General features: G+C 45.6%; 1 protein-coding gene across 1 annotated transcript in view; it reads right to left on the minus strand.

Moving 5' to 3' along the window:
• The window catches only part of LOC135375704 (titin-like), a 141,567-nt gene that overhangs the window by 54,406 nt on the left and 64,562 nt on the right, over window positions 1–22,599 (minus strand). Inside the window, exon 2 of the mRNA XM_064608360.1 lies at window positions 1,048–1,145. The gene's annotated coding sequence lies outside the window, so the exon portion shown is untranslated. The remainder of the gene's footprint in view (window positions 1–1,047; window positions 1,146–22,599) is intronic.

Consider the following 22,599-nt stretch of genomic DNA (forward strand, 5'->3'; position numbering starts at 1 on the left):
AGTTGTGTTCATTTTGTGCTGGTGTTACGTTCAGCAAACACTCACGTCTCATCCCATCATCTTGCGGACTGCCACACATACCCATGCCATACAGCAAGGTCGGGGGCCATACAGGCTATGGACTCCATAGGAGGCCATACAGTGTACGGACTGCCATAGGAGGCCATTCAGTGTACGGACTGCCATAGGATGCCATACAGCGTACGGAGTCCGTACCAGTCCATAGAGTGTATGGAGTCCGTTCAGTTATACCGTATGACTGCCAAACGGACACTTGTATGGTTTTTTCTAATAGGGTAATATCAGTGAACGAAAAATTTTAGTTTGGTGCACCGCTTTGCACCGGTTCAGATCGGTTCGAAGCTTAATTTTTTTCTGCTCTAGACCCGAACCTGAACCGAACCCTGAAGATGAACGTTCGTTCCCAAACTGCACATTCTACACAAAACGACGCTTGAGGCGCGTGTGTTCCATTTAAATAAAACTGCCCCACATGATGTTTGAAGGGAATTGTCTCAGGACGAGAGTCGCCGATATTTCGAACAGAGACTGTTCCTCTAAGCACCGTCCTCATCGTTGGCATGGTATTACATGGTATTATTATGGCACATACCATGCCAATGATGAGGACGGTGCCTAGAAGAAGAACAGTCTCTGTTCGAAATATCGGCGGCTTCATACTTCCCTACCGGTTCCCTGGATTTCTACCCGTCTATGCCCTACATAATGGTTGCCGTAACACTTTTAGCGATAGTGTTACGACATTTTTCAGTCGAGTCTATATCGAATAAAACATGGTGTTTATGTACAAAAAATCCCCTTACGAACGCTGGAAAGTGTGCAGAAAGTCATGTATAAAGAAAATTTATTACATTGAGGTTGATCTCACGTATTACATTTATTCTGTAAGCGCACCAGAAACTTCATTTTCGAGCTTAATCATCGAAACTTGAAACGTGATTTTCGTTTTCGTCTATGCTCCATCGTTTGACGTGCTTGATTTCATTTTGAAAGTAGCGCAAGAACGGAAGTGGCGTATGTATTTACCTGTTGGAGGCTGCAATGGATGGAGATGCGAGGCGGCTACGCGGATGCAAATAGTCCTTGTGTGGGCTGAGGCGCAAGTATCCCACTGGGTCACCAACCTGCAACAACAGCTGCCTTTAGAACATTTAATGAGAATACCATCACTCAATGAGTTGCATCAGGAAGAGTTGCAAGAAATTTCTGTTCGCGAAATGAAAGATGCCGTTATTTTGACACCACCACAAAAGGAACGGTATTTACCCGTTGCGACGCTTATTATCTAAAATCTCTAAAAACAGAACTTAACCGCATGGCACGTGGTGCGCCAATCATTGCTGCGAACAATAGGGTTATCGCTTTTGATTCGAGGAGAGAGGGAGGCGTACGCCTTTTTGTGGCAATTACCATATATCCAAATTGCCACAAAAAGGCGTACGCCCCCTTCTCTCCTCGCATCGGAAGCAATAACCCTATTATTCGTGGCAATGGTTGGCGCACTACGTGCCATGCGGTGAAGCTTTGTTTTTAGAGTGTATGAGCGAAAAGGCATGGCTGAGTGGGTTGATGCGTCCTTTTGTACACTTTCCACATCCTTGTCAAGAAAGTCGCCTCGGATTGGTCTCTTCAAACGAGCTTTCACGATGATTGGACAAATCGTTTGCGGATATCATGGAGAACGTACTCAGAAACAGCAGAAAGCGAAAGCGTCAATTGTGGTTTCTTTCCCGCATAAATCACCATGATTATTTTTGTTTTGGTCTCAAGGTGACATTCATTCCGCGATTATAATTTTTTGCTCTTTGAACCTCGCGTACCAGTGGACCCCTCCTCGAAGTCATCAATCTGTTGTTCCTTACACCCACATTAGCAGATAAACACGAACGTGCCCGGCCGTCCAAGGTCAGCGAACTTGATGATTTGCCACTGAACCACCAAACCCAGTCACCCCGTATAATAAAAAATCACATTAAAAAGCCGGCGGCTTCCGTCTCGATAAAATTTTACGACTCCGTACCCATAACTTACAAGCGTGTACGCGCAGCGTTTCTTGGCTCATCCCAGCAGTGAACAGAAAAGGGCATTAAAAACACATCTTTCCGTTCCTTCGTATATCCAGAGGCCGGAAAGGCCGTTAGTCCTCATTGATGGCTGCGTGTGGCCATTAACGGCGACATAAAAGCCGAGTCGCATTAATGTGAGAATACATGCCGAGCGGCGCTGGGGAAGATTTAGTTTGGGCGTAAGAGTGGCAATCTTGACCGCTGTCGAAGAAGTTGTACAGGGCTTTGGGTTTGAAAGTGATTACCAGAAGCCCGAGGAAATATCGAAGATGGTTCTCGGAAGAGGGGGACCACGTCCAAGTTTGTGGATGCATTTGTTGCGATTCAAATGACTCGTGAAGAAGAGACCTGCGTGAGGTCTCGTGTGTGGTAATTAATGTACTTCGGATAATTGGTTTTTGACTTACATATGCGTTTGTTGTGACTAGGAAACTTAATGATTGCAACGCACGCAAACAGGAAACTGATGGGAAATAAACACGCTCAAGGGCGACCGTTGCACTCAAAACTAATAAAAGCAAGAAACGCCACCTTTAGTCGCCAGTGTCCTGTTTCCGTGCATTGCCATAATATCAACTTTCTCAGCCTATACCAACCACCCTAAATTTGTAAACTTCCGTTACAATGAAATCGCTATGTTCGAATTACCGCTTTATTCCAAGTTTTACGCAGTCGCGGCCGAAATACACGCCTTTCAAACCAGCTTAATCGAATTGTACTGCAAGTCGCCTAGCAAGGAAGCCACGGGAAGTCCAGCTCACTTCTTTAATTAATACTTAATTTTTTTTTTTCGTTCTTGACGGCCAACGTGCTTTCCGCGTGCCTCCGTGGCTACTTGCTATTGCTCTTCTGGGACTTCCGCTTATATCGAACTGCCACTTATATCGAATTTCGTTCCGGTCCCGTTGACTTCGTTATAACGTGGCCTAGAGCACTGTACTAGCCCAGGCTTACCCAAAAGCCCGAGCCCGGCCCGTCGGCCGGGCCGGGCTTGGCGTTTTTTATGTGGGCCGGGCTCGGGTTTCAGCCACCGGGCCCGGGCTGGGTACGGGCTGGACAACGCCAGACATGGTCGGGCATGTGTACGAGAACATATTTCACGAGACTGGACAGCTGAATTTTCCCGTTACTTTTTTTCCGCATTGGGTATGGGGTATCAAGTATTCTCATCTGAGAACTATAACTTTTTTATATGTCATCATGCTTATTTCGTGAATGGGTCTGGATTTCACGCGTGCACTCACACACATTTGGGGACGATTGGTGTGATGGGCGTGCTGAGGGTCCTGCACGAGCGTCAGTTAGGTTAGATGTGGGGACATATTTCGTTCTCGTGAGGGTCCGACACGAGGGTCAGTGAGATTAAGTGTTCTGACATATTTCATTTTTATGAGAGTCTGGCAAGAGCGGTTAGGTTAGGTGTTCTGACATATATTTCGTTCGCGTGAGAGTTCAAGAAAGAGGAATTACCACCGGAGCATGTGCAATAGAGCCGCGATGAGTCTCGCTTAATCCGCAATGTACGTACGCCCACGCGCCGCTGCGTTCCCAAGCAAGCAAGCACCAAGCACAGAGCGGCTTGCCGGCTGAGAAACACAGGCGCTGCTGCGTTGGAGTGTACCTCCTGACTCTCCACCAATTAGCTGCGTCCTTTTCCTTGCAGCGCTATGCCCTTTATTTTTTTTTAATTCCGTGTTAGCGCCGCGAAGCAGCTGTGGCTATGAGCGGCATACAGACGTGGATAGAGGGAGAGAGGACAGCTGGAAGGAGTGGGGGACAGAGGGGTTAGTATGCGTCCTGGGCCGACTTCGCTGTGCTCTTTAGTAAATCTAAATACGCCTCCGAACTTCGAGAACAGATAGAGCAGAGGCGGGCTGGGACCGGGCCTGAGCATGGAAACAATCAGGTACGGACTGGGCCCGTGCCGGCGGAGTCGCGCTCGGGCCGGGCTCGGGCTGGAAATATATAGAAGACGTCGGGCCAGGCCCGGGCAATGGGCCTGAAAATTAGGCCCGTGCAGTGCTCTAACGTGGCCTTATCTACATATGATTGCGATTATTTTAGGAAAATTGGCAAATTATAAGACATTTGAAATATGTCAGTCGTCGAAAACGCCTGATGGAGGCGGAATTTGAACCACGCACCTCTTGATTGCTGGTCAAGTGTCCTACCAATTAGGTCACGCTGGCATTTTCTTTCCAACGGCTTGTGTTGTGATTGTCTGTTTGTGTGTTCCAGCCTCAGACCAGTTACTTTCCAAAGTCTAAGAACATTGCCACTCAGACCATCGGTTAGCTTCCATGCAGAATTTGAGCTTCGGTTGTTGAAAAAACTTGATAATGCAGCGAAATACGTAGCGGGACAAGCAGAAAACAGATACTGAGGTAGTGATACCCAACCTGATCCTAGTATCCTAGTACAAAAGAAAAAATTCATAACCATACGGTGCAGCGGGGCAGCTTACAGAGCGCAATAAGTGGCGAGAAAAATGTTGTACAGAAGGGTGCAGAAATGTTTCATATTGTAATACGTAAAACGAAACAAGAAATGTGTTTAGAAACAACAAGAAATGGTGCAGCGACAAGAAAAAACTCCGTGTCAATTAAACAAACAAAAAACAAAAAAGAAACAGAAACTCTTTAAAACCGGATTTTCGGGGCTCAATGCGCCGTCTCCCAACTTTTGCTCCGAGTGATACTCTTCCGAATTTTGGAGTAAGCGAAGCATACGTTACCAATATGAAGAGCGGAGATTAGAGTGAAGACAGAAAGAATAAAATTGCGTTTGGGATCCTAGTTCTGCATTGTAATATCTATTATGTATGAACATAACAGGAACAGGAAAGCTAGCTGGTGTTGACTTTACGTTGCATTGAGTTTGAGGGAAAACACAGGACGAGAAGAATCGTGACATCGTGAATCTGATATCGTATCATCGTATATCTGTCGTGTGTATACTTCTCGTCTTGTGTTTTCCCTCAAACTCAAGGCAAAGTTAACATCAAGTATTATGTGCTGCAGCCTTATGATAATTGAGAGTTGGTCCAGTTCTTTGTGAACAAGCTGCGAAAATTGCCGAAAAAAAAAAAACACAGTCGCGATGGCCGCCTTCTGAGCTTCGTCGGTATGGGTATAGTTTCGTAGCGGCCTATAAACTTTGTTGATACATGTAATTGGAAGTTTCTTAAAAATTTCGAAGCAGCAGTTTTGTTGTACCACTTTTAGTAAATATGCCTTCCAAGTGTGATTCAAAGCCCTGGATATTCGCCGACGGCTCAAGAGAATGGCAGAATAGGGTATCGCTCTTAACACGGAAGGTGGCGGTAGTGGTCGTCATGGAACTGCTTGCCGTTGAGAGGGGGGGGGGGGGGGGGGGGGGGGGGTGATGTCGATATCGGCTTACCATTGTTGGCCACACGCGAGTGGGCATCGTCACGACTATACGCTCTTAAAAATGAACTTCACCGTATAGCATGCGCGTTGTGTGGTGAAGTTCATTTTTAAGAGTGTAGAAAAGAAAACATGGTGAAGGTGAGGTATGTGCACGATGAACAAAACCGATTCGACAAAAATGCGCCGTAGATGGAAGGTATGCTAGAGGGGTCTTTGCGCACGGCCCGTTTCTTGGAGACAACGCACAAGGTTAGGAGATTTTGTAGATAGTTCCGCATAAGAACTTCCGCGGTACAGGATGTTCACCCAGGTTTGTGGAAAGCGCGGGATGTACGTCTTTTGTGACCATTACCATAACTACATAAGTGTCACAAAAAGGCTTACGCCCCCGTTTATTAAGCAATCGGAGCGCAGAACGACGTCGTTTGCGATGGCGGTTGGCAAAGAGCGTGCTATGCGGCGAAGCTCAGCTTTAAGAGTGTATTGACAACGTTTAGGAACGAACGGTTTTCCATTTTTCGTAATCGGACCAACAGCCGTACTTTATCTTGGTTAACTCTGTCTATCCAGATTGGCACACAGTTCCTATTTTCAGGAAATCACGAAAGAGAACTATATCTATAGAGGTGAGGAGGGATAACATGGACAACACTGCGCTCCGCACGGTGCCTGAGCTATACTAGGATACGCAACGGCCAATGTCACGTGACGAGCGCATTTATATTTCTGAGCACGCAAACTGTTTGAAACGGTATACCGTTCTCAGTTGTCCAATAATAGATGCTCACTGTACAACAACCCAACGCATGATACGCTTGGACGCCGTTTCGTAGTCATTCAGTACACCCAGTTACGGCTGCATGAAGGAACGACGGCAGAGAGACTAATGTTTACTTGAGGCCGCTACTCCTGCGGATATCCACACACTCCTCCTAGGCGCGCTTCTACGCACGATTTTTATGCGACCGGCCTTGCAGACGTCCGCTTTTACCACCCGCACATCGAGACGTCGCGCGTATCCACGGAGGTACCCCCCCCCCCCCTCACACTTGTAACTGTATGTCAATTTGAATGACAGTTTGTCTTGAACGTGTCATGTAGCGAAGTTGCACTTCCTATATACATCCCAGAGGCTCTTTCACGGAAAGACTCTCCAAAATTTGGAGCCTCGTCTGCTTTCTCCAGGAATCTAGCCTCGTTCAAAGACTATGCTCGGAGTTCTCACTAATTCTGGCGGTGACTGCCCTAGATCTCATCTCACTTAATCACTATCTCATCTCATCCTGGCTATAGTCGTGACGCAGTCCACATAAGGGAGGCCAACAACGGCAAGCCGGTTTTCGCCACCACCACCGCTTTTAGAAATTGGGTAAAATTTTAATCACCTCAAATAGAAAAGAATGGTATAAAACCATCAGGGCGTGTACACAGAGCAAATTTTGCAAAGTGTTCGTGTCTTATCGCGTGAGTTTAAAAATATATTTAAACTTAACTTGAGCACGATGCCATTATCGCGACTGATTTGCTCAGAGAAGGTACTTTAATGTTCTCTGCATCTAGGTATTTTCAACGAATCTGGCATTTTGAATAATGGCTGGAAACCGCGTGTTATTCGGTCCTGCGTTGGGAAAAATTGCAATTTTGACGACACATTCATGTAGACAATCGTCGAGAAAAAAAAAAACAGATGCTCGAGCACCCCCTTGTGTCGGCGACCGTCAACGTAGTCAACGTGCGTTAACGAGACCAGCAGATGATTGATGTAGGGAAGAAGCGTAGTTCCATGCCCACGCCTGAGACCAACGTAAACTTTGTAGCTGCTGCGCAAAGGTTGATAAGGTGATCACTTTCATGGTCCATTTTATGCGCACTAGAAAGATGACTTCACCGCACAACACGCTCTTATGCTGTCAAGTTCTGTATCTAGAGTGCCTGTGTTCGAAAAAAGAAGCCGAATGTTGTATGGTTGCACGGAGTGTATGAATGTACCACTCCGACATCGCATTATCTGCAGTGAACAGCTGTTTCGGTCTTTGGGGGACATCGTGAATGGTGTGTTTGAGGAGATCATTTCGACTATTTGTTTTCCAGTATTTTTTATTTTTTATGGATATCTATTGCCGCGTGTCAGGGAACTGGTTAAGTAATAATTCGATATATGTTCCTTTTGTCGTGACGACGATGCCCACGCAACGCGGCCAGCCTCATCAACCGCTGATCCCGAAATAAAACCCGTCTCCTCTTAGGTCGGCCAGGCCTCGTTCTTCTCCCTCACTTTTTAATTTTCTGTATACCTGGTAGGGCCTAGATGGTTGTCCAGTAAAATACATTAAACGTAAAGTGAAGCAAATGTGTATTGTTATAGTGTATGTGTGTAAGAAAATACGAAGCGCACTCAAGGCGCATCGCCTACTGTTGCCATTCCCTCCTGTCAATGGCGCGATGAACCACCATCCAGCAGCCCCTGTGTGTCTCAAGTGAGCTTCAAACAGCTAGAGCAGACAACTCTGTCAAAGCTGCTGTTGGGTTTGTAAAATACGTCGTCAGGTTAAGAGAACACAATCAGGTTGTACGACGGATATCGTTATAGCCCTTTCAAGCTCACTATAGGCTCCTGAGATCACTAAACGTGACGGGAGAATACGCCGGTAAAATACGACGAAGAATACGGCTCTGCTATCCCACAACCCCACTGTTTCACCTCATGACAGCGTGATACATTCTTTTGAGAGGAAATCGATGACCAACAAAACGGAACAATTCGTGTGATTCCACATTCGATGAAGTTTCTGCGCGCGACAACCCCAGGACATGTTCATTTGAAGGAAGGCAAGCGTCATGTTTCAGCATGGAGAAGTGCGTTGTTCCCAGGAAGTTGAGCTAGATGTGCTGTTTACTGTGATCACCCCATCTCATCGTCAACATCTATTGTTATCGTTGTTGGTATGTGATGATGAGATACTGACATGTATAGGTGCCTTGCACGCATTCAGAATGCGGGTAAAGATTCTGTTAGACTCGTCCTACTCTGTGGTAGGGCATTGGGCTTGACAACAGGAAAGACCTGGGTCAAGCTGAGCGTGAGGTGGTAGGTTCGAACCCGTCCAGCGATTGTTCTGACTCTGGTCTTGCCCAGGTTTTGCGGTCGCCAGTCATTCAAGACACAGTTCTCCCCGAAGTAGGCCCCAGACGCCGCACAATAACTTTTGGTCTTCCATTCCTGCCTGTTGTCCTCTTTCGACCTATAGGCAGTTCATAGTGATAGTTGCTTCACAGTGCGGAATAAGAGCGAGATCAAGTCTCACTTGGCATAATTGGCTGGTTTTCCTTTTTTTTTTTACGTGAAAACGTCCGTAAGTTCGGTTTGGTAGCCACGTCAATATTTACGACGCAACGAAATTATGACGATTTTCATGACGCGATAACTCGGTGACTAATAAACCGATAGCAACCAACCGGCTATATGCAGATAAATTACACGTGAAAGATTCTAGCTAACAAGGTCAATGCGGCGGCTAAGGCAATCTGTGGGTGTGGCGTGCGCGTGAGACGGAAATACGGGGGTACGCGTACCCTGCGGACAGTCTATCTCGCGAACGCGTGAAGATATGCGTGATATCAGATTCAACAACAATAGCCAAAATTTTATCAATAGCGCGGTTAAAATATCAAAATTTTGCCAGAATGTCGGCATATATTAAAATAAAATATGATGAGAACCGAAAGGAACAGCAATCAGAAGGGGAAAGGGCGACTTGAGAGGAACACAGAAAGGCGCCAATGTCCAGCACTCAGCGATGGACAGAGCTACGGGAGCACCCTATAGAACATTAGCGGCGGAGGCAAATTAGACTGCCGGCGCGCACAGTGAGCCCTTACACTCTGGTATAAATGAATAAGGACTGGTATTTATTTCACTAAAATCCGCAAAGGAGCAAAGAAATCAGAGATCGTGACGTTTTCTTGTAAAACACAGCAGCTCGGACATGACTGAGCACGTCCCAATCTTTTTATGATTGGCGATTTTATGTGCAAGGGGAGAGATAAGTGAACGAGGGCAGAAATAAATCGGAGATCGTGTGACGCTAGGAAAATTGCGAGTTCACGCTCGTTCTCTGCTTGTTTTTTTTTTTTCTGGTTTTCTTCGGATGCGTTAAGAGAAATGGCTACACGATTCCATATGAAGTTGGCCCAGGATGCACGATCCCCCAGAATAACATGCCACCACGGCAGGTTGAGCGCTCGGAAACGGCACAACACATTCTCAGAAAAAAGGGTGTGAAAAGGTGGTAACTTCTATAGTTACCACCTAGGTCAAAATAGCGTCTTATAAAGGGTGTAAAAGGGTGGCAAAAGCAATTATCGTATATCCAAATTGGTACAAAAAGCGTACGGCCCTCTCGCTCACCGAATCAGAAGCGGTAACCCTATCATTCGTGTGAGAGAGTGCGGTAGCAGGTAGAACTTTGCAACCTTTTAGGCACAAAATATGCGACAAATATTACCTCCTGCAAGGTATAACTGCTCCACCGTGCCTTTTTTTTTTGGGGGGGGGGGGAGTGCACTACCAGTGAAAATGCACTCAACATGAATACTTGTTCCGGTTGTTGTTGTTCTGCATGTGAGAGTTATTGAGTACCAGACCCCCATAACTGTTTCCTCCAGTTGGCAACACAGCATGCTTCTGTCTTATTTCTCGCACGCAAAACATTGTCACACTCGGGACTACAAAGGAAGACGGCCTGCAGTCCACCCGCATCTTCTGCAGGACCGGCAGAAGGCGTCTTCTCTTCTCCATTTTTCCAACCGTATAGTGTTTTGATCAACCACGTTCAGGGCCACTAAATTACAGCGTGTCCCTGAATCTAAAGGATGACATCTTTCGCAATGGCCGCAGGCCCTGACCGTATAATAACGGTCGGGACACGCCTTAGCGACGTTATACTGTAAAATCTTGGCGGCAATCGAGTGACGCAACGGCTACATCATGCAAGATGACACGGCTATTCTCCTCGCAAGCGGCATCTCGACCAGGGCTATTTGCACAAAGATCTCGCACGGTACTGCGGGCGAAACTGTCCCGTTCTGAATATATATTCAATATGCTTACATATTTTATATGCGGTTTTCCTTGTAGATCCTAGAAGTGTTTATGTCTTCTATTTTCTTTTCTTTTTTTTTCTTCTTTCTTGTGCGGTGGACTGCGGTTGCTCTTCCCAGGCGGGGCTCATTGACTACGAAGTGTTCGAGAACGCGTAGAATGTAGCACCGTCTCTTTTGATATGTATCGTCCCTCCCTAATGTAACGTCCTGTGGGACCCTTTGAGGTACCCGCATCAATAAATAAAATGAGTGAATGTACATAGGGATGCGTCTGCATATTCATAACGAGAATGTATAGACTCTGTCCTGGGGGAGGGGGGGGGGGGGTTACGTTCTAACCCTGTGCAACACCGTCATTGCCTGCGCTCATTCTGTCTGTTCATGACGTCTACTAGCTTGCTTGAACCCCTCTGGCCTCAGAGCTTTTTCCATGAGATGTGATCTTCACAGCACTACATCTCTGGTGGCCGACCGGATGAACTACTATCCCCATCAGTTAGACGCACCCGCGCGTGTGATATCTCATTTGCGTGTGTCATTTGTGAGTGCGAGTGTGTATGTCTCATCTTTTTCATCGTCATCCCACTCATATGTTAACCCACATGCCCTGAGGTATGGTACCGGAATTGTTGAGGTGAATCACCTCATCCCATCGTCATTAATGTAGTAGTAGGGTGATTTCACGCCGGATCAGGCAGAGCGGTCAGGTCGACCTCTCTAATTTTTTTCTTTCAAACATATATTAAAGCAGTGTCCCTAGGAGGAAAATTGGCACTGAAAGCACTTGAAAATAATTGGTGGTTATTTTTTAATGAATTATCATCCACATGTGGGCGTTTCGACCATTGCGCTTCCTACGCAGTTTGACGGCACGTATCTTCATCACTATTTGACATATTCAACTGAACTTTTTTTCCAACTATTGTCTGGGTTGGGTAGCATTGCACCCTAAGTTCTGAAGATCCTAAGGTTTGCCTTTGAGGAGATAAAAAGTCACAAAGTTGCCTCATTTGTAAAATATGGTAGGTTTTGGGAACCTCACAACTCGTCCCCCAGTTGTGATACCCCAAAGTAATCTACATTATTGTTCATAATGTAAAAACCCCGAGACTAGGGAACACGAAGGGACAGACACAACACGAAGTCTCAATGAAAGACGAGGATAAGGAGGGATCAGTTATGACAGACGAAACCTTATAAATGCAAGCAGCTACATCTAAACGGGAGGGAGTCAAGTTTAAACAAAACTTATGGCCCTTTGATAAAATCGCAGTTGTGCGGGCAGACACGGGAGCACAAGTAGGGTTTACAAGGCACGAAGGCGGCGCTTTTTTCGGACTTGGCTGATGAAGGGAAGATCTCAATGCAGCAAACTTGCAAGAGAAGGCAGAATTGCATAGGGCGGTCCACTGAGCAAACTCGACGGTATGACGAAAGTTTGGCCCCAGAAGCAGTGCCCATAGGGTATCCACCGATGAAACAAGGAACTTCAACTGCTCACTCACAACAGTTCTGTGTGACGTCAGAAGCTTCTTCTTCCTTTGCCAAGGTAGGTCCTGGGATTGAAGGTGGCCACAAATGGACCAAACCAACCGTCTTTTTCGGAGCTGAAGGCCCAGGAAGGTCCCTGTCTGTCCTTTCGTGTTAGGGAACGTGTCTCGGGGTTTTTACATTATGCATCATCTTCACCAGCTCGCTTGCTTCCCAGCCATTTTTTCATACATTATTGTGTTCGTCTCGGAATGTCCTTTCTTCTCACAGCGAGTACATCGTATTGTGAGTTAGGGCAACGCCTCCAACAATCTTTTTGTGATGGGTGTCTACGGAAAATGCGTAAATTCGACAGCGCGCGTCCCATATATGCCAACTCGTGAGATCGTTCATTTTACTCACAAACGTTCTTCATGACGATTCAAAACAGCACATAAAAAAATTGTTTCAGAGATGGTTGAGGTTACGTTCGTAACTCAACGTCGTTCGCAATGTAAATTTGACCATCTCTGAAGCAACATTTTTTCTATGTGCTGTTTTGAGTCGTCATGAAGAACGTTTGTGAGTAAAATGAACGATGTCACGAGTGGGCATATATGGAATTCTAGCACTGCTGGACTTGTCAGCATGGTTACCGGTCATTTTCTTTTATTGTGGGAATTAACGAAATGGAATTGGGTTGCCAAGCCATTCGAGGAGTGGGAACCGACCATACCTTTTCATTCCGAGGAACTGAAAGGAATGGAGTTATCGCAAATCTCCATTCCTCGGAATGCAATTGGAAGGGAATGGGAGACCCCATTTTGTAACCCTGCTTGAAATCCTCCATGAACAGGAAAGCAGGCTGGGGACGGTAAGAGCGGGCTGCGTCCCTGACCAAAGAAATGGGCAACACCCGCGGCATTAAGTCAGCATCAGTTAGTCGCACGCTAACCTGGTAGTCGTCTAAGTCGTCAAAAAAGCTGTGAACAGAATTAGGATTCGTGTAGCCGGAGAACGTTGGGACTGGAAGGTTCAATCGAACATGGCTCTTCGGCTGCTGTGAAGTAGATCTGGTCACGAGCTGTTGTGGAACACAGATGAACAACAAGTACTCCGGCATTGTAGAAGTTCTGGTTTGTACGTCTGTACGGACTAATTTTATTATATTTTTAATTTCTATTTATGTTCCATCTGTAACATACATTGTACGCAATATAGCAAGGTTGGTACGACGAGGTGGGAAAGAAGTTGTATTAAGACAGCTTAGGAAGTCGCTTCCCGGGTACAACCAGCCACTCAACGACATTCACTGCAAAGTCTTTGTCAGTTCATGAATGAAAAACCAAAGGATGGATATTGAGCACTTCAAAACTGCAATCACTATTTATCAACAGTCATAGTAACCTTTATGTGTTGTTTTCATACCATGAACATATCACGCAACTTTCCCCCTTTTTTTCGAGAGAGAGAGAAACTGTATGTGCTTCTCAGTCGAAACTTGTTTAATATATTCGGTAATGTGTTTTGCAGCATCTGGAGCCCGTAATTTGTTTAGTGTCTAGGAACGGCCCAATTTAGTGTCACTTTCAACGGGTGACACTTACACATTAGTGGTCTACCACAAGCCATCTTTTAGTGACACGCGGCAAAACGTACACTAACGGTTTAGTGAGTTCCCCATGCTCACTACACTTCGCTTCGGCGGGCGGAGTCAGTAGCCTGTACGGAAGGCCTTGAAGTACTGTGTAACATTGCACACACAAAAAAAACACATATGTAATTACTCTTGTTAACAGAACTGCGAAAACTTCGCAATCTGGCGATCTTGCCGCTTCGTTGTGGTCATTCTTTGTGGTCATACGGAGCGCAAGGAGCGGAGTTACTCTGATACGGCAGTACACAGTTGTCCGGCATTGGTGTCATGTTAGAACCCAAAAGACAGGAAAACAGGAAAAAGGACAGGACGTCGTAGTCCGCACACGTTGGTCATCGGTTATTCTTGACACCGTTGAGAAAAAATCCGCGCACGACGCCATTTTAGTCTCGTGTGGATTTTGGATCCGCTCCTCACTCGCCGTGACTTGTGTCACAGGCGCATATGTGAGCCCTTAATGTTGGAAGGAGATTTGCGAGAGGTATTTCGAAATTAAAATAAAAAATCACGCCTCAGAATTTTGCCGCTGCTCTTTCTGATCCATGTAGTCATGGCTAATATAGTTTAGTAACACTTATGCCCTAGTCAGACGGCAAAACTAAGGCAACCTAAGGCATAGCTGAACGGCGGCTACTTCACCTGTGGTCCAACCATCATTTCGAATGACGTCGTTCTCTGCCTTGATTTTTTTGAAAATTGGAGGCGTACACCTTTTTTGTAACAATTACGCCATTGATAATTGCCACAAAAAAGGCGTACGCCTCCTGTTTTGGGGTCGCCCTTGGCGAGAAAACACCCCAATCATCATCATCATTAAAAAAAAGGTGCTGTTTATGTTTATGGTGCGGTTTTTGAGCCAATCCAACTCCTCTTGCACACGTTATAAAGACAAGGTTATCTTTATTTCTTCTTTTTGCATAAACATTGACGTACCTAAAGAAAGGCCCCATACTACAAATACTCCAGTAGTGGTACAGCGAAAAGGAATGCAAATTACAAAACACGGTGATTTGACTCTCCCGTTTTTACGACTCCGTGGTTATAAACTTGGACCGATCCGCAAGGCGTAAAATTGGTAGGCGCGCAGGTAACACGAAAAGTACAGGTTCGGTCGACCGACCTTGCCTAGCGGCCACATTGATGACATTTTATGAGCCCACGTCTCGAAATATGCCGCGTGATCTCAAGCAGTTATATGCTACGTAACCGCCAAGGAACAGAATGACCCCTTCTATGAATACACGTACATGTCCCGTAATATCCCTTTCGTGGATGCCTTTGCCGGTGCACGTATTCACTCCTGATTGATGATGGGTTCTATTCAAACTACGGTGCCTTCGTAGTTAGTGCAATAATCCTATGGATTCAACCAAGTGTTCGACGACAACGGTTCTGAAAACACGATCGTACTGTCTCTTTGAATCGACTTACATCACCTTACTGAAATTTGATTCCGTAACTTTATCGTATCGCACCGTAACATGCTCATAATCGACCATCATCCAAACTCACAGCTTTCTCTTCTCCGATTTCTGGAAAACAGGATCGGTCCGCCACACTTTTCCAGTAACGTTAATTGTCACAAAAAGGCGTGCGATTTCCACAAATCGGGAGTGATCTGTGCAGTGTGCGGGTTGTGTGGTGAAGTTGAGATTGAAGGGTGTATGTTAGGTTTGGAGGGGTGGTGGTATAACGGACAAGCGGAACGAGACAAATTCCGCTGAATATGCTTCCCCAGGCAGGAGCGAAACGCTTAACAATGTTGGCACGTCGATACTACATACTGGGATACAGATATTGTGCTCAGAAGAGGAAGAAGAGGCACACAAAACGAACGTAAGCGAACAGGCCGGCTTAAACTGCATTGATAGGCTTAGTCAACTGTTGAATCCAGGTTTCAATATTTATAGTCTTCCTCGATCGCTTTTACTCCAGGAAACACCTTTCCTCTTTCCTGGCCTCGACAGACCTTCGACAGAAGAGCAAGACGCTATTTATTGCACAAGCGCATTGTCCGGCGAGGCTACGATGCGGAAAGACGGAAGTGCATCGGAATATTTACATGAAACGCATGCTCATGTAAGTCGCATTGTGTCCAACTAAGACGGACAAAGTTAAAGGTACTGTAAAGCAGCAGGCAAGCTGTTAATATTGGCAGCGGCATTTGAAAGCTTATTCCGAAAGAAATCCACACTGCAAATTTTATGTGCGACAGAAAACTTTAAATATTTTTCAATCATGACTGAAATTGCGGTGAAAAGACGAGGGGCAACGCCTGGTGGGAAACAATCGCCTATTCGTCGACCAACAGTGTTACATGTCCCCAACCTTCTATCGGCTAAGTCATGGGCTAAGTAGCCGACTTCATGAACTTTCTTTGAAAAGTTTGTTCAAACGAGATAGTTCCTGACATATATTCTCTCAAAATGCAAGAACATTGGTACGTCGTAGAAATGAATAACAAACTGTCAGCAGAAACACCATGAGAGTCACCCACGCAAAAATGCACCACGTCAGGCAAGCCGACGTGGTGATGGTAGCGGGCCACAGGTGCCGCTGTACACTCCCATTGTTATTGGCATGTTTATGTTCGCCGCCCTACAAGGGGGAACTGCGGAATTCGCGTCGGGTCTTAGACACAGGGTTGCCCGTAATATTAAATCTGAATTTTCTAATGAACTACGAGGTGGATTTGAACGAAATTTGTGGCGCTTGTATCCTTGCACCCAGGCTGTCAAATGAGCCAGCAGTATAAAATTGTATACCTGCTGCTTTACAGTACCTCTAACCTATTTCTTGGTGCTTTTCAAAGCTCTTGCACTAATCGCTCCCCTTAAAGAAGCACTCAGGAGACCCGCTGAAATTTTTCGCGATTTTCGGTGCAGAGTGTTAGCCAACGTATAAAATAAGTTCCCGCGAAACAACGAAGAGCGTAAGTGACCTACAAGCGAGCGCGGCGGCTCTGTCCCGCACACCTTTCAAAAATCCTTCTCCTTGTGAAAAGAGCGCATCGCAGAGCCAGAAGACGTAATGACTTTACTACTCCTCTCACGTGACCAGTGACGTACGGTGACGCAGCTCGAGCATGTATAAACGGCGCGTGAGCCGGGAAGAAAAGGACGAAGAAGCAAGGCACGGAGCCTTCTCCGCGTCACGAGAGCATCGTGTCGACCGTCCGCCGCTGCTTTCTCCGATAGTCTTTTGAAAATTCGGTTGCACAGCTTTAACGCACCACAGAACGAAAATACTTTGCATGGTGACTCCTGGTGGACAGATTGACAGACTAGGCATGATTTCGCGCGACGTTAAATATCACCTCATTGCTCCTCCTAAGACGAAAAAAACTATACCGAGGTGAACACTTTCATCGCCTTCGCAGCTGCCTGTCGCACAAAATCAGACAAAACAAATTGCGAACTCAAGCAGGGCGACGGAGAAACAAACAAGAAGTAGGAATAACGAATGAGGCACGCTTGGCACCCGTTCCGGGAAGCCGGACAGAATCCTGGAGACTTTATAGACGTGTGGGTGCCCCAGGTCGAGGACTCTGACAGCACCCTGCCGTAGGCGGAGTTAGGTGGGCGAGCCCGGAGGCACGACGCCAACGTGGCGACAACAACCTCCTCACTCGCACTCCTTTCATGTGGGAAGAGAGCGAGAGAGCGAGAGAAAAAAAAACAGAGCGAAAAGAATTCTTATCTTGTCGGGTAAAAGGTTTCTTCAAACTTTCTCTGTTTCTCCAGTAGACATTCATTTTCGTAGGTGTCGTACGCCTGGCATTCGAGGCACTCTTTCACGCATTGATCTTAGTCCTTTTATTATTACGAATCAGCTGTAAAACCTAAACATCAATAAAACGTCACGTGATAACGTCAATTTTCAGCCAGTGAAACGTGGGTGGGAAACTCTTCCTACCACCTACTTCTATGTTCTCTGTACTCATTCGCGAGTTTAAATCCGTGCCACAAAAACAGGTCTGTTTCCTCCAATTCGTGTAGAAAGAAGATAAGTATCACGTGGCAAGGAAACTAAAGGTGCCTGCAATACGTACTTGATTATTTTGAATATGTATTCCCGCCCTGACACCCTTTTGATTTTTCCCCTCACAAACAAAATATCTGCGATTTGTCTTATCTTTAGGCGCTTTGGGATTCTCCATACATTGTGAGATCGAATTGCGCTGCGCTGCGGGGAATCAAGCAAATTTTGGCAACGTAGCAGTGGATGAGGCGATTAGGGATAGAAGGACCAACACAAGGCACAACGGCAAGTTGTCATAATGCCTCTTTAGTGTATGTCTGCGTGTCCTATTACTGTTCATTAAAGATATAAAAAATCACGACAGTTGAAGAAATCGAAAGGTGTGGGTTCGAATCTCACTGCTGCTGCATGTCTTCGAGTGAATTAAATTCACGTTTTGACAAGCAAGTTTCAGTTATCTCTAGCGCTTAATGGGTTAGCTTCTCGCTGTGGGCCTTCGACACTCTTCTACAGCGTTCGCATCACAAGAACATCGCGTTTGACGCTATCTCACAAACACTGATACAAACGATGAACACTCACAAAATAAACCGAAATTGTAACCTCATTAAGGGCTAGCGAAATACGCGTAAAACAAAAATAATTTAAGAATTCATCGGTACATCGAGCCATCCACATACTGCACGATTTTTTGCCAGCTAACTGTTAGCCGACAACACTATAGCTGATATTTGTGTTACAAGCTGAGTGAAAAGCGTAACATAGTCACATAACAGGTACGTGACACGTAACACGTAATAATGTAGTAACAGAATTCCCCCGTCGAGCATGGATGGGGAAACAATGATGGAACACTGCCCCTTTAAAGCAGCTTGGATGTGTCCAAGTTTTTCACCTGCCACTAGGATACGTGTCTAAATTGTTGGCTTGTTCGTGGAAATTTCGTATGCTTATAGCTGTGGTGCACTCCACAGCAAGTACTCTTTCCATTCGGTTCGGGGTATTTCGCGGTAAATAATAAATACGTTGCAGACGCATCCTGTCCCGTTGCCCACCCTCTCCTACCTCGGTTCCCCTGAAGAGCATATAATTTGCTATTCCCCTCCTTCTTAATAGAATCTTTAATCTGACCTTCTAGGAGAGAGAGAGAGATTGGCCTTGGAGTCCCTCTCTGGTCTGTGCCAAACAAACGGTCTCCTAGACATAATTTGTCGCTTCAATGATGAGTACCGTTTTATTTTGGTTGAAAAAAGAAGGACTCCCATCTTGCACTTATGTCACATATATGCGCATGCGCACCGCCAAGACGTACGAGTTGCGTATGTCTGAATGTGCAGCCGCGGAGTGGGCAGTGAAGGAAATGAACTGCTTTCAGAGTGCACCTCAGAGTCATTCAGCTTGCGACACACTCTTAAAACAGATGGTGATGGTGGTGGTGGTCAGAAGTCACGTGATTTGTTCAGTCTAAGAACTTTGTTACGAATTGGTACATATTTTGTTGTGATTTCTTTAATCCAGGTATATTCCTGCTTATCGATGTCTCATCGGACGTGGTAGCACGGCTGTAACAATATATTGTTGCGAGTTGTGAGCTAAGCGTGTGGTGGTACAGTGCATGTATTTCCTTTTCCTATTGTGTAAGGCCCCTCCCGTTTGGGCAAACGATTTGACTCGCCGTATGGCTAAATAATAATAACAATAAAAAGTTACGTTGTTGTAGAGTTCCGAAAAACGGCATTCTCTGGGTAGTGTTTCCTGGCCAAGTTCAGGTTTAACAGCGTGGACATAATGCATGCACTTTGAAGGGATAAGTCTTTCGTAAGCACCTAAGGCAGAAGGAAAAGGGAACGACCCTATAACAGCGATATTTCTTCGCGTAAGAAAGAGAAATGAAGCTATAGAAGGGTACAAACTAAAACGATAACATGTGAGCGTTGTGCAAGTGGCGAAGTGCCCCGCACACGTGGGATGGTCAACGGAGCGGAAGCCATGTAGGCGTCTGGGTCCTTGACTTGGCAGCTTTCTTCCCTCAAGAGGCTAAACTTACGGAATGCTTTCACCGATGAGGTCACAGCACACACACCTGTTCGAAATGACACGACACCGAAGGGTGATTGCGTGTGGCACAGCTGCAGACCAAGCGCTTAGAGGATATGGTTATCGTAAAAGAACGAGTCAAAAGAGGGGAGAGGTAGCTCAGGCAATGAAATATAGAAGCGCAAAACCCTTCAAACACTAACAACGCGCTGTTGCGCACTTCAATTAATGGATGAGTTACGCTACTTCAAATAATGAGTTGAAGACTGTGTGTGAGTGTCCCTGCCAGACGAATACAGGATGTTTAAGACAAATCTCCGTGCTAAATAATTCGCGAACAGGTGCACCAATCGAATAACTTTCTTTTTTACAAATATCTGTTCGATACCACTTACAAGCTGTGCACCGTGAGAATGAGTGGGAGGCGCTCATTGTTTAAATAAAAATTGAAATGCGTTTCGTGAAAAATGCTGCCCTGCTTATCTGACTGATATCGCACGGACGAAACACAGTTATCACGTAGTATCTTGATATGCCTACCTGCTACGGTGCCGCAAGTACCTTTACTTGATATATAAAAAGAAAGCCTCTTTCTACAGGAATGATCCCAGAACAGTAGAAAGCGGCCAAAGTTATTCCCATACATAAGACTGGCAGTTCAACAACCCTCGTAATTATCACTGCTACCAACATGTTCTAGAACAGATCTGGTTAAATTTCTCGAAGGTCTTCACACCTTTTCCAGCATGGGTTTCGGTCTGGACTCTCCACAGTCTAAGCAAGCATTCTAAATGATCATGGCCAAACTTACTAGACTTTTTTTAGACTTGTCCAAAGCATTTGATCGGGTGTCACACGAAAAATTTTTACTTAAAGTGGGTAACCTAATCCCTAATCCTCTTATTATTAAGTGGTTATCTGACTATCTCTCTGGTAGGCAGCAATTTGTCCAAGTTAACCTGTCACGTTCTACATGTGCAGCCGTTATGTCTGGGGTTCCCCAGAGGTCAGTTTCGGGACTACTTCATTTTTTTTATCTTCATAAATGATATTACTAAAGATATTCCTGTACAGTGACCTGGTTTGTTGGAAACGGAAGGCGTACGCCATTTCTGTGATAATTATGACCAGCATAAGTGTCACAAAAAAGGCGGACGCCTCCCGTTTCCATCAAATCAGGGCAGATAACGATATCATTCGAGATGATGGCTAGCTAAGAGCGTGATATGCGGTCAAGTTCATTTTTAAGAGTGTATATGTTATATAGTTACCACCTAGGTCAACATATAGCGTCTGATAAAGGGTGTAAAAGGGTGGTGAAAGCAATTATCATGTATCAAAATTGCTACAAAAAGGTGGACGCTCCCCTCGCTCATCGAATAAGAAGCGGTAACCCTATCATTTGTGGCAGAGAGTGACGTAGCAGGTACAACTGTGCAACCTTTTAGGCACAACATATGCGGGAACTATTACCTCCTATAAGGTGTAACTGCTCCACCTTTTTTTTTCTATTAGTGAGGGATACAAAACACTATCAAGAAAGACAAGATACTAAGCATCACAACTTAATGTAGGAATTACCAGAGTTGACGAAAAACGAAATAGTTCGATATCGAAACAAAGTCATTACATATCCTCTCCCTATTTCTTAGAAATGAGTCGCCCGTTTTGGAGGTGAAGTATATCGCACTATAATTGTCCAAGAGAGCATATACCTCTACCTTCCGCTTTAAACGAGTGAAGAGAGAGAAACACCGAACCGCGGAGGTCTGGCTCCGGGTAATGCTGCGTGGCGAAGCTCTGTTTCAACAGCCGAGTCAACCGTCCACAAACGCAATGTGCTGTAAATCTTTGTCACTTTCTTGCAGATTGCATAAAATGCGGTTGCTGCTCCAACAGGTGGTGATTATAGTAGCGGTGATGGTGACATGACCACCTAACCATCATACCGAAGGATATCGTTCGAAAATGGGACGGATCTACTTTTCTTCTATACAGCTCGCATCGAACAGAACGTTCAGCCAGAACCACGCTTCCAACCGTCCTTGTAAATAAAGCAGTAGTCATAGTGCATAAAGGAGAGCACATATATATTAGTCAGGTATATGGAGCCATCATAATATTTCCAGGCTCGCGGAGATACTTTTGAAGCGTATTTATGCAATTCATTACTAGAACAATGAGATTGGTGAGAGACACAAACAGGCGCGATAAGATCTCAAATCCATCTCTCCCGTCCTCAGTGTTCCGGTAATGGCTTACCGTAACCACCAGTTCGCCTGCTTAATCGCCGATATGCTGTAAAGGGTCTTTCGTGTACAACAATTTTTCGCGTTTTGCGCGTGCGGGAAGAATTTCCGAATTGAAGTACCCGCGAATTGGATGCATCGCCTCTACGTTAGACACTAAATGTGAACATGGGCTACCAGACAACTAGACAGCTGAAGGAAAAACTCCAGAATGCGGAATGGGTCGACTTCTGAAGCAAGACTGCAATGTTCCCGTGTATTTCGCGAGTTCAAGTTCCCGCGAATTGTTTTTGCAATACATACATGTCTCAAAAAACGCTAAAGTATATTCGACGCGAAACCCATGACTTTTACGGTATTTATACTGCAGCTGGGCACCACACAGAACGCCGATTAGCACGTTGTCCGCCAACCACTGCAGCGAATGCCACTTCTGGTTCGAAGAGCAGTTCGGAGCGAGGGATGCGTACGCCTTTTTGTAGCAATTTGGATATATTATAATTGCTACAAAATGGCGTACGCCCCTCTCTCTATTCAAATCAGGAGAGATAACCCTGTCACTCGTGGCAATAGTTGACGAACCTAATCTGCCATTACCCACCCCCACCCCCACCCCCCGTTTT

The sequence above is a fragment of the Ornithodoros turicata genome, unplaced genomic scaffold, assembly GCF_037126465.1.
Source record: "Ornithodoros turicata isolate Travis unplaced genomic scaffold, ASM3712646v1 ctg00000916.1, whole genome shotgun sequence".
NCBI classification, from domain to species: domain Eukaryota; kingdom Metazoa; phylum Arthropoda; class Arachnida; order Ixodida; family Argasidae; genus Ornithodoros; species Ornithodoros turicata.